Raw genomic sequence first — 17,521 nt, forward strand, 5'->3', positions numbered from 1 at the left:
ACCCTACCTAGGAGTAGCAGCTGCTGTAGGCTTTTCTTGCATCACTTTAATTTACTTTCAAGCTGAAATGCTCAAATGTGAAGTGCAGTGATTAATAAAAAAAACTATCTGTTAGCACCTGGGAATAGCAGATGCTGTGGGTATTTGTTGCATCACTTTAATTTACTCTGCAACTGACATGCTTCTATGTGAAGTGCACAGATTAAATAGAAATCTTTTTGCACCAGGGAATAGCAGGTGCTGTAAGATTTTATTGCATCCCTTTAATTTATGTTCAAGCTATCATGCTCAAATTTGAAGTGCAGTGAATCATTAAATCAAACTATCTGTTAGCACCTGGGAATAGCAGATGCTGTAAGTTTTTATTGCATCACTTTAAATTACTCTCCAACTGACATTCGTGAATGTGAAGTGCAGTGATTAATAAAAAATCTGTCTGTTAGTGCCTCTGAATACCAGATGTTTTAAGCTTTTATTGCATCATTTTAAGTTACTTTCAAGCTAACATTCTAGAATGTCAAGTGCAGTGATTAATAAAAAAAATTGTCATATTGGTCTTTGATCATATTTACTATGAATAGGCAATTTGAGTAAGTGTTTAAGGCTTACGGCCACACTAGTTTGAGAACGCCCAATCTCATCTGACCTTTGAAGCTAAGCAAATTTGGACTTGGATAGTACTGAGGTGGGACCCTACCTAGGAATACCAGCTGCTGTAGGCTTTTCTTGCATCACTTTAATTTACATTCAAGCTGACATGCTCAAATGTGAAGTGCACTGATTAATAGAAAAAACTATCTGTTAGCACCTGGGAATAGCAGCTGCTGTAGGCTTTTCTTGCATCACTTTAATTTACTTTCAAGCTGACATGCTCAAATGTGAAGTGCAGTGATTAAATAGAAATCTTTTTGCACCAGGGAAGAGCAGGTGCTGTAAGATTTTATTGCATCCCTTTAATTTATGTTCAAGCTATCATGCTCAAATTTGAAGTGCAGTGAATCATTAAATCAAACTATCTGTTAGCAACTGGGAATAGCAGATGCTGTAGGTATTTGTTGCATCACTTTAATTTATGTTCAAGCTATCATGCTCAAATTTGAAGTGCAGTGAATCATTAAATCAAACTATCTGTTAGCACCTGGGAATAGCAGATGCTGTAGGTATTTGTTGCATCACTTTAATTTGCTCTGCAACTGACATGCTTCTATGTGAAGTGCACAGATTAAATAGAAATCTTTTTGCACCAGGGAATAGCAGGTGCTGTAAGATTTTATTGCATCCCTTTAATTTATGTTCAAGCTATCATGCTCAAATTTGAAGAGCAGTGAATCATTAAATCAAACTATCTGTTAGCACCTGGGAATAGCAGATGCTGTAGTTATTTGTTGCATCACTTTAATTTGCTCTGCAACTGACATGCTTCTATGTGAAGTGCACAGATTAAATAGAAATCTTTTTGCACCAGGGAATAGCAGGTGCTGTAAGATTTTATTGCATCCCTTTAATTTATGTTCAAGCTATTATGCTCAAATTTGAAGTGCAGTGAATCATTAAATCAAACTATCTGTTAGCAACTGGGAATAGCAGATGCTGTAGGTATTTGTTGCATCACTTTAATTTATGTTCAAGCTATCATGCTCAAATTTGAAGTGCAGTGAATCATTAAATCAAACTATCTTTTAGCACCTGGGAATAGCAGATGCTGTAGGTATTTGTTGCATCACTTTAATTTGCTCTGCAACTGACATGCTTCTATGTGAAGTGCACAGATTAAATAGAAATCTTTTTGCACCAGGGAATAGCAGGTGCTGTAAGATTTTATTGCATCCCTTTAATTTATGTTCAAGCTATCATGCTCAAATTTGAAGAGCAGTGAATCATTAAATCAAACTATCTGTTAGCACCTGGGAATAGCAGATGCTGTAAGTTTTTATTGCATCACTTTAATTTACTCTCCAACTGACATGCGTGAATGTGAAGTGCAGTGATTAATAACAAATCTGTCTGTTAGTGCCTCTGAATCCCAGATGTTGTAAGCTTTTATTGCATAATTTTAATTTACTTTCAAGCTAACATTCTAGAATGTCAAGTGCAGTGATTAAATAAAAAAAATTGTCAGATTGGTCTTTGATCATATTTGCTATGAATACGCAATTAGAGTAAGTGTTTAAGGCTTATGGCCACACCAGGTTGAGAACGCCCAATCTCATCTCACCTTTGAAGCTAAGTAAATTTGGAGCTGGATAGTACTGAGGTGGGACCCTACCTAGGAGTAGCAGCTGCTGTAGGCTTTTCTTGCATCACTTTAATTTACTTTCAAGCTGAAATGCTCAAATGTGAAGTGCAGTGATTAATAAAAAAAACTATCTGTTAGCACCTGGGAATAGCAGATGCTGTAGGTATTTGTTGCATCACTTTAATTTACACTGCAACTGACATGCTTCTATCTGAAGTGCACAGATTAAATAGAAATCTTTTTGCACCAGGGAATAGCAGGTGCTGTAAGATTTTATTGCATCCCTTTAATTTATGTTCAGGCTATCAGGCTCAAATTTGAAGTGCAGTGAATCATTAAATCAAAATATCTGTTAGCACCTGGGAATAGCAGATGCTGTAAGTTTTTATTGCATCACTTTAAATTACTCTCCAACTGACATTCGTGAATGTGAAGTGCAATGATTAATAAAAAATCTGTCTGTTAGTGCCTCTGAATACCAGATGTTTTAAGCTTTTATTGCATCATTTTAAGTTACTTTCAAGCTAAAATTCTAGAATGTCAAGTGCAGTGATTAATAAAAAAAATTGTCATATTGGTCTTTGATCATATTTACTATGAATAGGCAATTTGAGTAAGTGTTTAAGGCTTACGGCCACACTAGTTTGAGAACGCCCAATCTCATCTGACATTTGAAGCTAAGCAAATTTGGACTTGGATAGTACTGAGGTGGGACCCTACCTAGGAATACCAGCTGCTGTAGGCTTTTCTTGAATCACTTTAATTTACATTCAAGCTGACATGCTCAAATGTGAAGTGCACTGATTAATAGAAAAAACTATCTGTTAGCACCTGGGAATAGCAGCTGCTCTAGGCTTTTCTTGCATCACTTTAATTTACTTTCAAGCTGACATGCTCAAATGTGAAGTGCAGTGATTAAATAGAAATCTTTTTGCACCAGGGAAGAGCAGGTGCTGTAAGATTTTATTGCATCCCTTTAATTTATGTTCAAGCTATCATGCTCAAATTTGAAGTGCAGTGAATCATTAAATCAAACTATCTGTTAGCAACTGGGAATAGCAGATGCTGTAGGTATTTGTTGCATCACTTTAATTTATGTTCAAGCTATCATGCTCAAATTTGAAGTGCAGTGAATCATTAAATCAAACTATCTGTTAGCACCTGGGAATAGCAGATGCTGTAGGTATTTGTTGCATCACTTTAATTTGCTCTGCAACTGACATGCTTCTATGTGAAGTGCACAGATTAAATAGAAATCTTTTTGCACCAGGGAATAGCAGGTGCTGTAAGATTTTATTGCATCCCTTTAATTTATGTTCAAGCTATCATGCTCAAATTTGAAGAGCAGTGAATCATTAAATCAAACTATCTGTTAGCACCTGGGAATAGCAGATGCTGTAAGTTTTTATTGCATCACTTTAATTTACTCTCCAACTGACATGCGTGAATGTGAAGTGCAGTGATTAATAACAAATCTGTCTGTTAGTGCCTCTGAATCCCAGATGTTGTAAGCTTTTATTGCATCATTTTAATTTACTTTCAAGCTAACATTCTAGAATGTCAAGTGCAGTGATTAAATAAAAAAAATTGTCAGATTGGTCTTTGATCATATTTGCTATGAATACGCAATTAGAGTAAGCGTTTAAGGCTTACGGCCACACCAGGTTGAGAACGCCCAATCTCATCTGACCTTTGAAGCTAAGTAAATTTGGACCTGGATAGGACTGAGGTGGGACCCTACCTAGGAGTAGCAGCTGCTGTAGGCTTTTCTTGCATCACTTTAATTTACTTTCAAGCTGAAATGCTCAAATGTGAAGTGCAGTGATTAATAAAAAAAACTATCTGTTAGCACCTGGGAATAGCAGTTGCTGTAGGTATTTGTTGCATCACTTTAATTTACTCTGCAACTGACATGCTTCTATCTGAAGTGCACAGATTAAATAGAAATATTTTTGCACCAGGGAATAGCAGGTGCTGTAAGATTTTATTGCATTACTTTAAATTACTCTCCAACTGACATTCGTGAATGTGAAGTGCAGTGATTAATAAAAAATCTGTCTGTTAGTGCCTCTGAATACCAGATGTTTTAAGCTTTTATTGCATCATTTTATTTTCCTTTCATGCTAACATTCTAGAATATCAAGTGCAGTGATTAATAAAAAAAATTGTCATATTGGTCTTTGATCATATTTACTATGAATAGGCAATTTGAGTAAGTGTTTAAGGCTTACGGCCACACTAGTTTGAGAACGCCCAATCTCATCTTACCTTTGAAGCTAAGCAAATTTGGACTTGGATAGTACTGAGGTGGGACCCTACCTAGGAATACCAGCTGCTGTAGGCTTTTCTTGCATCACTTTAATTTACATTCAAGCTGACATGCTCAAATGTGAAGTGCACTGATTAATAGAAAAAACTATCTGTTAGCACCTGGGAATAGCAGCTGCTGTAGGCTTTTCTTGCATCACTTTAATTTACTTTCAAGCTGACATGCTCAAATGTGAAGTGCAGTGATTAAATAGAAATCTTTTTGCACCAGGGAAGAGCAGGTGCTGTAAGATTTTATTGCATCCCTTTAATTTATGTTCAAGCTATCATGCTCAAATTTGAAGTGCAGTGAATCATTAAATCAAACTATCTGTTAGCACCTGGGAATAGCAGATGCTGTAGGTATTTGTTGCATCACTTTAATTTGCTCTGCAACTGACATGCTTCTATGTGAAGTGCACAGATTAAATAGAAATCTTTTTGCACCAGGGAATAGCAGGTGCTGTAAGATTTTATTGCATCCCTTTAATTTATGTTCAAGCTATCATGCTCAAATTTGAAGTGCAGTGAATCATTAAATCAAACTATCTGTTAGCAACTGGGAATAGCAGATGCTGTAGGTATTTGTTGCATCACTTTAATTTATGTTCAAGCTATCATGCTCAAATTTGAAGTGCAGTGAATCATTAAATCAAACTATCTGTTAGCACCTGGGAATAGCAGATGCTGTAGGTATTTGTTGCATCACTTTAATTTGCTCTGCAACTGACATGCTTCTATGTGAAGTGCACAGATTAAATAGAAATCTTTTTGCACCAGGGAATAGCAGGTGCTGTAAGATTTTATTGCATCCCTTTAATTTATGTTCAAGCTATCATGCTCAAATTTGAAGTGCAGTGAATCATTAAATCAAACTATCTGTTAGCACCTGGGAATAGCAGATGCTGTAAGTTTTTATTGCATCACTTTAATTTACTCTCCAACTGACATGCGTGAATGTGAAGTGCAGTGATTAATAACAAATCTGTCTGTTAGTGCCTCTGAATCCCAGATGTTGTAAGCTTTTATTGCATCATTTTAATTTACTTTCAAGCTAACATTCTAGAATGTCAAGTGCAGTGATTAAATAAAAAAAATTGTCAGATTGGTCTTTGATCATATTTGCTATGAATACGCAATTAGAGTAAGTGTTTAAGGCTTACGGCCACACCAGGTTGAGAACGCCCAATCTCATCTGACCTTTGAAGCTAAGTAAATTTGGACCTGGATAGGACTGAGGTGGGATCCTACCTAGGAGTAGCAGCTGCTGTAGGCTTTTCTTGCATCACTTTAATTTACTTTCAAGCTGAAATGCTCAAATGTGAAGTGCAGTGATTAATAAAAAAAACTATCTGTTAGCACCTGGGAATAGCAGCTGCTGTAGGCTTTTCTTGCATCACTTTAATTTACTTTCAAGCTGACATGCTCAAATGTGAAGTGCAGTGATTAAATAGAAATCTTTTTGCACCAGGGAAGAGCAGGTGCTGTAAGATTTTATTGCATCCCTTTAATTTATGTTCAAGCTATCATGCTCAAATTTGAAGTGCAGTGAATCATTAAATCAAACTATCTGTTAGCACCTGGGAATAGCAGATGCTGTAGGTATTTGTTGCATCACTTTAATTTGCTCTGCAACTGACATGCTTCTATGTGAAGTGCACAGATTAAATAGAAATCTTTTTGCACCAGGGAATAGCAGGTGCTGTAAGATTTTATTGCATCCCTTTAATTTATGTTCAAGCTATCATGCTCAAATTTGAAGTGCAGTGAATCATTAAATCAAACTATCTGTTAGCAACTGGGAATAGCAGATGCTGTAGGTATTTGTTGCATCACTTTAATTTATGTTCAAGCTATCATGCTCAAATTTGAAGTGCAGTGAATCATTAAATCAAACTATCTGTTAGCACCTGGGAATAGCAGATGCTGTAGGTATTTGTTGCATCACTTTAATTTGCTCTGCAACTGACATGCTTCTATGTGAAGTGCACAGATTAAATAGAAATCTTTTTGCACCAGGGAATAGCAGGTGCTGTAAGATTTTATTGCATCCCTTTAATTTATGTTCAAGCTATCATGCTCAAATTTGAAGAGCAGTGAATCATTAAATCAAACTATCTGTTAGCACCTGGGAATAGCAGATGCTGTAAGTTTTTATTGCATCACTTTAATTTACTCTCCAACTGACATGCGTGAATGTGAAGTGCAGTGATTAATAACAAATCTGTCTGTTAGTGCCTCTGAATCCCAGATGTTGTAAGCTTTTATTGCATCATTTTAATTTACTTTCAAGCTAACATTCTAGAATGTCAAGTGCAGTGATTAAATAAAAAAAATTGTCAGATTGGTCTTTGATCATATTTGCTATGAATACGCAATTAGAGTAAGTGTTTAAGGCTTACGGCCACACCAGGTTGAGAACGCCCAATCTCATCTGACCTTTGAAGCTAATTAAATTTGGACCTGGATAGGACTGAGGTGGGATCCTACCTAGGAGTAGCAGCTGCTGTAGGCTTTTCTTGCATCACTTTAATTTACTTTCAAGCTGAAATGCTCAAATGTGAAGTGCAGTGATTAATAAAAAAAACTATCTGTTAGCACCTGGGAATAGCAGATGCTGTAGGTATTTGTTGCATCACTTTAATTTACTCTGCAACTGACATGCTTCTATCTGAATTGCACAGATTAAATAGAAATCTTTTTGCACCAGGGAATAGCAGGTGCTGTAAGATTTTATTGCATCCCTTTAATTTATGTTCAGGCTATCAGGCTCAAATTTGAAGTGCAGTGAATCATTAAATGAAACTATCTGTTAGCACCTGGGAATAGCAGATGCTGTAAGTTTTTATTGCATTACTTTAAATTACTCTCCAACTGACATTCGTGAATGTGAAGTGCAGTGATTAATAAAAAATCTGTCTGTTAGTGCCTCTGAATACCAGATGTTTTAAGCTTTTATTGCATCATTTTATTTTCCTTTCATGCTAACATTCTAGAATATCAAGTGCAGTGATTAATAAAAAAAATTGTCAGATTGGTCTTTGATCATATTTGCTATGAATACGCAATTAGAGTAAGTGTTTAAGGCTTATGGCCACACCAGGTTGAGAACGCCCAATCTCATCTGACCTTTGAAGCTAAGTAAATTTGGACCTGGATAGTACTGAGGTGGGACCCTACCTAGGAGTAGCAGCTACTGTAGGCTTTTCTTGCATCACTTTAATTTACATTCAAGCTGACATGCTCAAATGTGAAGGGCACTGATTAATAGAAAAAACTATCTGTTAGCACCTGGGAATAGCATATGCTGTAGGTATTTGTTGCATCACTTTAATTTACTCTGCAACTGACATGCTTCTATGTGAAGTGCACAGATTAAATAGAAATCCTTTTGCACCAGGGAATAGCAGGTGCTTTAAGATTTTATTGCATCCCTTTAATTTATGTTCAGGCTATCATGCTCAAATTTGAAGTGCAGTGAATCATTATATCAAACTATCTGTTAACACCTGGGAATAGCAGATGCTGTAAGTTTTTATTGCATCCCCTTAATTTATGTTCAGGCTATCATGCTCAAATTTGAAGTGCAGTGAACCATTACATCAAACTATCTGTTAGCTCCTGGGAATAGCAGATGCTGTAAGTTTTTATTGCATCCCTTTAATTTATGTTCAGGCTATCATGCTCAAATTTGAAGTGCAGTGAATCATTAAATCAAACTATCTGTTAGTTTTTATTGCATCACTTTAATTTACTTTCAAGCTGACATGCTCAAATGTGAAGTGCAGTGATTAATAAAAAAAACTATCTGTTAGCACCTGGGAATAGCAGATGCTGTAGGTATTTGTTGCATCACTTTAATTTACTCTGCAACTGACATGCTTCTATGTGCAGTGCACAGATTAAATAGAAATCTTTTTGCACCAGGGAATAGCAGGTGCTGTAAGATTTTATTGCATCCCTTTAATTTATGTTCAAGCTATCATGCTCAAATTTGAAGAGCAGTGAATCATTAAATCAAACTATCTGTTAGCACCTGGGAATAGCAGATGCTGTAAGTTTTTATTGCATCACTTTAATTTACTCTCCAACTGACATGCGTGAATGTGAAGTGCAGTGATTAATAACAAATCTGTCTGTTAGTGCCTTTGAATCCCAGATGTTGTAAGCTTTTATTGCATCATTTTAATTTACTTTCAAGCTAACATTCTAGAATGTCAAGTGCAGTGATTAAATAAAAAAAATTGTCAGATTGGTCTTTGATCATATTTGCTATGAATACGCAATTAGAGTAAGTGTTTAAGGCTTATGGCCACACCAGGTTGAGAACGCCCAATCTCATCTGACCTTTGAAGCTAAGAAAATTTGGACCTGGATAGTACTGAGGTGGGACCCTACCTAGGAGTAGCAGCTGCTGTAGGCTTTTCTTGCATCACTTTAATTTACTTTCAAGCTGAAATGCTCAAATGTGAAGTGCAGTGATTAATAAAAAAAACTATCTGTTAGCACCTGGGAATAGCAGATGCTGTAGGTATTTGTTGCATCACTTTAATTTACTCTGCAACTGACATGCTTCTATCTGAAGTGCACAGATTAAATAGAAATATTTTTGCACCAGGGAAGAGCAGGTGCTGTAAGATTTTATTGCATCCCTTTAATTTATGTTCAAGCTATCATGCTCAAATTTGAAGTGCAGTGAATCATTAAATCAAACTATCTGTTAGCAACTGGGAATAGCAGATGCTGTAGGTATTTGTTGCATCACTTTAATTTATATTCAAGCTATCATGCTCAAATTTGAAGTGCAGTGAATCATTAAATCAAACTATCTGTTAGCACCTGGGAATAGCAGATGCTGTAGGTATTTGTTGCATCACTTTAATTTACTCTGCAACTGACATGCTTCTATCTGAAGTGCACAGATTAAATAGAAATCTTTTTGCACCAGGGAATAGCAGGTGCTGTAAGATTTTATTGCATCCCTTTAATTTATGTTCAGGCTATCAGGCTCAAATTTGAAGTGCAGTGAATCATTAAATCAAACTATCTGTTAGCACCTGGGAATAGCAGATGCTGTAAGTTTTTATTGCATCACTTTAAATTACTCTCCAACTGACATTCGTGAATGTGAAGTGCAGTGATTAATAAAAAATCTGTCTGTTAGTGCCTCTGAATACCAGATGTTTTAAGCTTTTATTGCATCATTTTATTTTCCTTTCATGCTAACATTCTAGAATATCAAGTGCAGTGATTAATAAAAAAAATTGTCATATTGGTCTTTGATCATATTTACTATGAATAGGCAATTTGAGTAAGTGTTTAAGTCTTACGGCCACACTAGTTTGAGAACGCCCAATCTCATCTGACCTTTGAAGCTAAGCAAATTTGGACTTGGATAGTACTGAGGTGGGACCCTACCTAGGAATACCAGCTGCTGTAGGCTTTTCTTGCATCACTTTAATTTACATTCAAGCTGACATGCTCAAATCTGAAGTGCACTGATTAATAGAAAAAACTATCTGTTAGCACCTAAGAATAGCAGCTGCTGTAGGCTTTTCTTGCATCACTTTAATTTACTTTCAAGCTGACATGCTCAAATGTGAAGTGCAGTGATTAAATAGAAATCTTTTTGCACCAGGGAATAGCAGGTGCTGTAAGATTTTATTGCATCCCTTTAATTTACTCTCCAACTGACATGCGTGAATGTGAAGTGCAGTGATTAATAACAAATCTGTCTGTTAGTGCCTCTGAATCCCAGATGTTGTAAGCTTTTATTGCATCATTTTAATTTACTTTCAAGCTAACATTCTAGAATGTCAAGTGCAGTGATTAAATAAAAAAAATTGTCAGATTGGTCTTTGATCATATTTGCTATGAATACGCAATTAGAGTAAGTGCTTAAGGCTTACGGCCACACCAGGTTGAGAACGCCCAATCTCATCTGACCTTTGAAGCTAAGTAAATTTGGACCTGGATAGTACTGAGGTGGGACCCTACCTAGGAGTAACAGCTGGTGTAGGCTTTTCTTGCATCACTTTAATTTATTTTCAAGCTGAAATGCTCAAATGTGAAGTGCACTGATTAATAGAAAAAACTATCTGTTAGCACCTAAGAATAGCAGCTGCTGTAGGCTTTTCTTGCATCACTTTAATTTACTTTCAAGCTGACATGCTCAAATGTGAAGTGCAGTGATTAAATAGAAATCTTTTTGCACCAGGGAATAGCAGGTGCTGTAAGATTTTATTGCATCCCTTTAATTTATGTTCAAGCTATCATGCTCAAATTTGAAGTGCAGTGAATCATTAAATCAAACTATCTGTTAGCAACTGGGAATAGCAGATGCTGTAGGTATTTGTTGCATCACTTTAATTTACTCAGCAACTGACATGCTTCTATCTGAAGTGCACAGATTAAATAGAAATCTTTTTGCACCAGGGAATAGCAGGTGCTGTAAGATTTTATTGCATCCCTTTAATTTATGTTCAGGCTATCATGCTCAAATTTGAAGTGCAGTGAATCATTATATCAAACTATCTGTTAACACCTGGGAATAGCAGATGCTGTAAGTTTTTATTGCATCCCCTTAATTTATGTTCAGGCTATCATGCTCAAATTTGAAGTGCAGTGAATCATTAAATCAAACTATCTGTTAGTTTTTATTGCATCACTTTAATTTACTTTCAAGCTGACATGCTCAAATGTGAAGTGCAGTGATTAATAAAAAAAACTATCTGTTAGCACCTGGGAATAGCAGATGCTGTAGGTATTTGTTGCATAACTTTAATTTACTCTGCAACTGACATGCTTCTATGTGCAGTGCACAGATTAAATAGAAATATTTTTGCACCAGGGAATAGCAGGTGCTGTAAGATTTTATTGCATCCCTTTAATTTATGTTCAAGCTATCATGACCAAATTTGAAGTGCAGTGAATCATTAAATCAAACTATCTGTTAGCTCCTGGGAATAGCAGATGCTGTAGGCTTTTCTTGCATCACTTTAATTTACTTTCAAGCTGACATGCTCAAATGTGAAGTGCAGTGATTAAATAGAAATCTTTTTGCACCAGGGAATAGCAGGTGCTGTAAGATTTTATTGCATCCCTTTAATTTATGTTCAAGCTATCATGCTCAAATTTGAAGTGCAGTGAATCATTAAATCAAACTATCTGTTAGCAACTGGGAATAGCAGATGCTGTAGGTATTTGTTGCATCACTTTAATTTACTCTGCAACTGACATGCTTCTATCTGAAGTGCACAGATTAAATAGAAATATTTTTGCACCAGGGAATAGCAGGTGCTGTAAGTTTTTATTGCATCCCCTTAATTTATGTTCAGGCTATCATGCTCAAATTTGAAGTGCAGTGAATCATTAAATCAAACTATCTGTTAGCTCCTGGGAATAGCAGATGCTGTAGGCTTTTCTTGCATCACTTTAATTTACTTTCAAGCTGACATGCTCAAATGTGAAGTGCAGTGATTAAATAGAAATCTTTTTGCACCAGGGAATAGCAGGTGCTGTAAGATTTTATTGCATCCCTTTAATTTACTCTCCAACTGACATGCGTGAATGTGAAGTGCAGTGATTAATAACAAATCTGTCTGTTAGTGCCTCTGAATCCCAGATGTTGTAATCTTTTATTGCATCATTTTAATTTACTTTCAAGCTAACATTCTAGAATGTCAAGTGCAGTGATTAAATAAAAAAAATTGTCAGATTGGTCTTTGATCATATTTGCTATGAATACGCAATTAGAGTAAGTGCTTAAGGCTTACGGCCACACCAGGTTGAGAACGCCCAATCTCATCTGTCCTTTGAAGCTAAGTAAATTTGGACCTGGATAGTACTGAGGTGGGACCCTACCTAGGAGTAGCAGCTGGTGTAGGCTTTTCTTGCATCACTTTAATTTATTTTCAAGCTGAAATGCTCAAATGTGAAGTGCACTGATTAATAGAAAAAACTATCTGTTAGCACCTAAGAATAGCAGCTGCTGTAGGCTTTTCTTGCATCACTTTAATTTACTTTCAAGCTGACATGCTCAAATGTGAAGTGCAGTGATTAAATAGAAATCTTTTTGCACCAGGGAATAGCAGGTGCTGTAAGATTTTATTGCATCCCTTTAATTTATGTTCAAGCTATCATGCTCAAATTTGAAGTGCAGTGAATCATTAAATCAAACTATCTGTTAGCAACTGGGAATAGCAGATGCTGTAGGTATTTGTTGCATCACTTTAATTTACTCTGCAACTGACATGCTTCTATCTGAAGTGCACAGATTAAATAGAAATCTTTTTGCACCAGGGAATAGCAGGTGCTGTAAGATTTTATTGCATCCCTTTAATTTATGTTCAAGCTATCATGCTCAAATTTGAAGTGCAGTGAATCATTAAATCAAACTATCTGTTAGCAACTGGGAATAGTAGATGCTGTAGGTATTTGTTGCATCACTTTAATTTATGTTCAGGCTATCATGCTCAAATTTGTAGTGCAGTGAATCATTAAATCAAAGTATCTGTTAGCTCCTGGGAATAGCAGATGCTGTAAGTTTTTATTGCATCACTTTAATTTACTCTCCAACTGACATGCGTGAATGTGAAGTGCAGTGATTAATAAAAAATCTGTCTGTTAGTGCCTCTGAATCCCAGATGTTGTAAGCTTTTATTGCATCATTTTAATTTACTTTCAAGCTAACATTCTAGAATGTCAAGTGCAGTGCTTAAATAAAAAAAATTGTCAGATTGGTCTTTGATCATATTTGCTATGAATAGGCAATTAGAGTACGTGCTTAAGGCTTACGGCCACACCAGTTTGAGAACGCCCAATCTTATCTGACCTTTGAAGCTAAGCAACATTGGACCTGGATAGTACTGAGCTGGGACCCTACCTAGGAATACCAGCTGCTGTAGGCTTTTCTTGCATCACTTTAATTTACATTCAAGCTGACATGCTCAAATGTGAAGGGCACTGATTAATAGAAAAAACTATCTGTTAGCACCTGGGAATAGCATATGCTGTAGGTATTTGTTGCATAACTTTAATTTACTCTGCAACTGACATGCTTCTATGTGCAGTGCACAGATTAAATAGAAATATTTTTGCACCAGGGAATAGCAGGTGCTGTAAGATTTTATTGCATCCCTTTAATTTATGTTCAAGCTATCATGACCAAATTTGAAGTGCAGTGAATCATTAAATCAAACTATCTGTTAGCTCCTGGGAATAGCAGATGCTGTAGGCTTTTCTTGCATCACTTTAATTTACTTTCAAGCTGACATGCTCAAATGTGAAGTGCAGTGATTAAATAGAAATCTTTTTGCACCAGGGAATAGCAGGTGCTGTAAGATTTTATTGCATCCCTTTAATTTATGTTCAAGCTATCATGCTCAAATTTGAAGTGCAGTGAATCATTAAATCAAACTATCTGTTAGCAACTGGGAATAGCAGATGCTGTAGGTATTTGTTGCATCACTTTAATTTACTCTGCAACTGACATGCTTCTATCTGAAGTGCACAGATTAAATAGAAATATTTTTGCACCAGGGAATAGCAGGTGCTGTAAGTTTTTATTGCATCCCCTTAATTTATGTTCAGGCTATCATGCTCAAATTTGAAGTGCAGTGAATCATTAAATCAAACTATCTGTTAGCTCCTGGGAATAGCAGATGCTGTAGGCTTTTCTTGCATCACTTTAATTTACTTTCAAGCTGACATGCTCAAATGTGAAGTGCAGTGATTAAATAGAAATCTTTTTGCACCAGGGAATAGCAGGTGCTGTAAGATTTTATTGCATCCCTTTAATTTATGTTCAGGCTATCAGGCTCAAATTTGAAGTGCAGTGAATCATTAAATCAAACTATCTGTTAGCACCTGGGAATAGCAGATGCTGTAAGTTTTTATTGCATCACTTTAAATTACTCTCCAACTGACATTCGTGAATGTGAAGTGCAGTGATTAATAAAAAATCTGTCTGTTAGTGCCTCTGAATACCAGATGTTTTAAGCTTTTATTGCATCATTTTATTTTCCTTTCATGCTAACATTCTAGAATATCAAGTGCAGTGATTAATAAAAAAAATTGTCATATTGGTCTTTGATCATATTTACTATGAATAGGCAATTTGAGTAAGTGTTTAAGTCTTACGGCCACACTAGTTTGAGAACGCCCAATCTCATCTGACCTTTGAAGCTAAGCAAATTTGGACTTGGATAGTACTGAGGTGGGACCCTACCTAGGAATACCAGCTGCTGTAGGCTTTTCTTGCATCACTTTAATTTACATTCAAGCTGACATGCTCAAATCTGAAGTGCACTGATTAATAGAAAAAACTATCTGTTAGCACCTAAGAATAGCAGCTGCTGTAGGCTTTTCTTGCATCACTTTAATTTACTTTCAAGCTGACATGCTCAAATGTGAAGTGCAGTGATTAAATAGAAATCTTTTTGCACCAGGGAATAGCAGGTGCTGTAAGATTTTATTGCATCCCTTTAATTTACTCTCCAACTGACATGCGTGAATGTGAAGTGCAGTGATTAATAACAAATCTGTCTGTTAGTGCCTCTGAATCCCAGATGTTGTAAGCTTTTATTGCATCATTTTAATTTACTTTCAAGCTAACATTCTAGAATGTCAAGTGCAGTGATTAAATAAAAAAAATTGTCAGATTGGTCTTTGATCATATTTGCTATGAATACGCAATTAGAGTAAGTGCTTAAGGCTTACGGCCACACCAGGTTGAGAACGCCCAATCTCATCTGACCTTTGAAGCTAAGTAAATTTGGACCTGGATAGTACTGAGGTGGGACCCTACCTAGGAGTAACAGCTGGTGTAGGCTTTTCTTGCATCACTTTAATTTATTTTCAAGCTGAAATGCTCAAATGTGAAGTGCACTGATTAATAGAAAAAACTATCTGTTAGCACCTAAGAATAGCAGCTGCTGTAGGCTTTTCTTGCATCACTTTAATTTACTTTCAAGCTGACATGCTCAAATGTGAAGTGCAGTGATTAAATAGAAATCTTTTTGCACCAGGGAATAGCAGGTGCTGTAAGATTTTATTGCATCCCTTTAATTTATGTTCAAGCTATCATGCTCAAATTTGAAGTGCAGTGAATCATTAAATCAAACTATCTGTTAGCAACTGGGAATAGCAGATGCTGTAGGTATTTGTTGCATCACTTTAATTTACTCAGCAACTGACATGCTTCTATCTGAAGTGCACAGATTAAATAGAAATCTTTTTGCACCAGGGAATAGCAGGTGCTGTAAGATTTTATTGCATCCCTTTAATTTATGTTCAGGCTATCATGCTCAAATTTGAAGTGCAGTGAATCATTATATCAAACTATCTGTTAACACCTGGGAATAGCAGATGCTGTAAGTTTTTATTGCATCCCCTTAATTTATGTTCAGGCTATCATGCTCAAATTTGAAGTGCAGTGAATCATTAAATCAAACTATCTGTTAGTTTTTATTGCATCACTTTAATTTACTTTCAAGCTGACATGCTCAAATGTGAAGTGCAGTGATTAATAAAAAAAACTATCTGTTAGCACCTGGGAATAGCAGATGCTGTAGGTATTTGTTGCATAACTTTAATTTACTCTGCAACTGACATGCTTCTATGTGCAGTGCACAGATTAAATAGAAATATTTTTGCACCAGGGAATAGCAGGTGCTGTAAGATTTTATTGCATCCCTTTAATTTATGTTCAAGCTATCATGACCAAATTTGAAGTGCAGTGAATCATTAAATCAAACTATCTGTTAGCTCCTGGGAATAGCAGATGCTGTAGGCTTTTCTTGCATCACTTTAATTTACTTTCAAGCTGACATGCTCAAATGTGAAGTGCAGTGATTAAATAGAAATCTTTTTGCACCAGGGAATAGCAGGTGCTGTAAGATTTTATTGCATCCCTTTAATTTATGTTCAAGCTATCATGCTCAAATTTGAAGTGCAGTGAATCATTAAATCAAACTATCTGTTAGCAACTGGGAATAGCAGATGCTGTAGGTATTTGTTGCATCACTTTAATTTACTCTGCAACTGACATGCTTCTATCTGAAGTGCACAGATTAAATAGAAATATTTTTGCACCAGGGAATAGCAGGTGCTGTAAGTTTTTATTGCATCCCCTTAATTTATGTTCAGGCTATCATGCTCAAATTTGAAGTGCAGTGAATCATTAAATCAAACTATCTGTTAGCTCCTGGGAATAGCAGATGCTGTAGGCTTTTCTTGCATCACTTTAATTTACTTTCAAGCTGACATGCTCAAATGTGAAGTGCAGTGATTAAATAGAAATCTTTTTGCACCAGGGAATAGCAGGTGCTGTAAGATTTTATTGCATCCCTTTAATTTACTCTCCAACTGACATGCGTGAATGTGAAGTGCAGTGATTAATAACAAATCTGTCTGTTAGTGCCTCTGAATCCCAGATGTTGTAATCTTTTATTGCATCATTTTAATTTACTTTCAAGCTAACATTCTAGAATGTCAAGTGCAGTGATTAAATAAAAAAAATTGTCAGATTGGTCTTTGATCATATTTGCTATGAATACGCAATTAGAGTAAGTGCTTAAGGCTTACGGCCACACCAGGTTGAGAACGCCCAATCTCATCTGTCCTTTGAAGCTAAGTAAATTTGGACCTGGATAGTACTGAGGTGGGACCCTACCTAGGAGTAGCAGCTGGTGTAGGCTTTTCTTGCATCACTTTAATTTATTTTCAAGCTGAAATGCTCAAATGTGAAGTGCACTGATTAATAGAAAAAACTATCTGTTAGCACCTAAGAATAGCAGCTGCTGTAGGCTTTTCTTGCATCACTTTAATTTACTTTCAAGCTGACATGCTCAAATGTGAAGTGCAGTGATTAAATAGAAATCTTTTTGCACCAGGGAATAGCAGGTGCTGTAAGATTTTATTGCATCCCTTTAATTTATGTTCAAGCTATCATGCTCAAATTTGAAGTGCAGTGAATCA

General features: G+C 36.0%; 4 pseudogenes; all 4 read left to right on the forward strand.

The window, feature by feature from the left end:
- Positions 1–603: 603 nt before the first annotated feature.
- On the forward strand, positions 604–722 carry LOC145645123 (5S ribosomal RNA; annotated as a pseudogene).
- Positions 723–2,862: 2,140 nt separating this feature from the next.
- On the forward strand, positions 2,863–2,981 carry LOC145646019 (5S ribosomal RNA; annotated as a pseudogene).
- A 6,886-nt stretch (positions 2,982–9,867) lies between these two features.
- LOC145645807 (5S ribosomal RNA) lies at positions 9,868–9,986 on the forward strand (annotated as a pseudogene).
- A 4,691-nt stretch (positions 9,987–14,677) lies between these two features.
- Positions 14,678–14,796, forward strand: LOC145645808 (5S ribosomal RNA; annotated as a pseudogene).
- Positions 14,797–17,521: the final 2,725 nt, after the last annotated feature.

Source organism: Electrophorus electricus, chromosome 13 (assembly GCF_041902795.1).
Source record: "Electrophorus electricus isolate QZ-2024a chromosome 13, ASM4190279v1, whole genome shotgun sequence".
NCBI lineage: Eukaryota > Metazoa > Chordata > Actinopteri > Gymnotiformes > Gymnotidae > Electrophorus > Electrophorus electricus.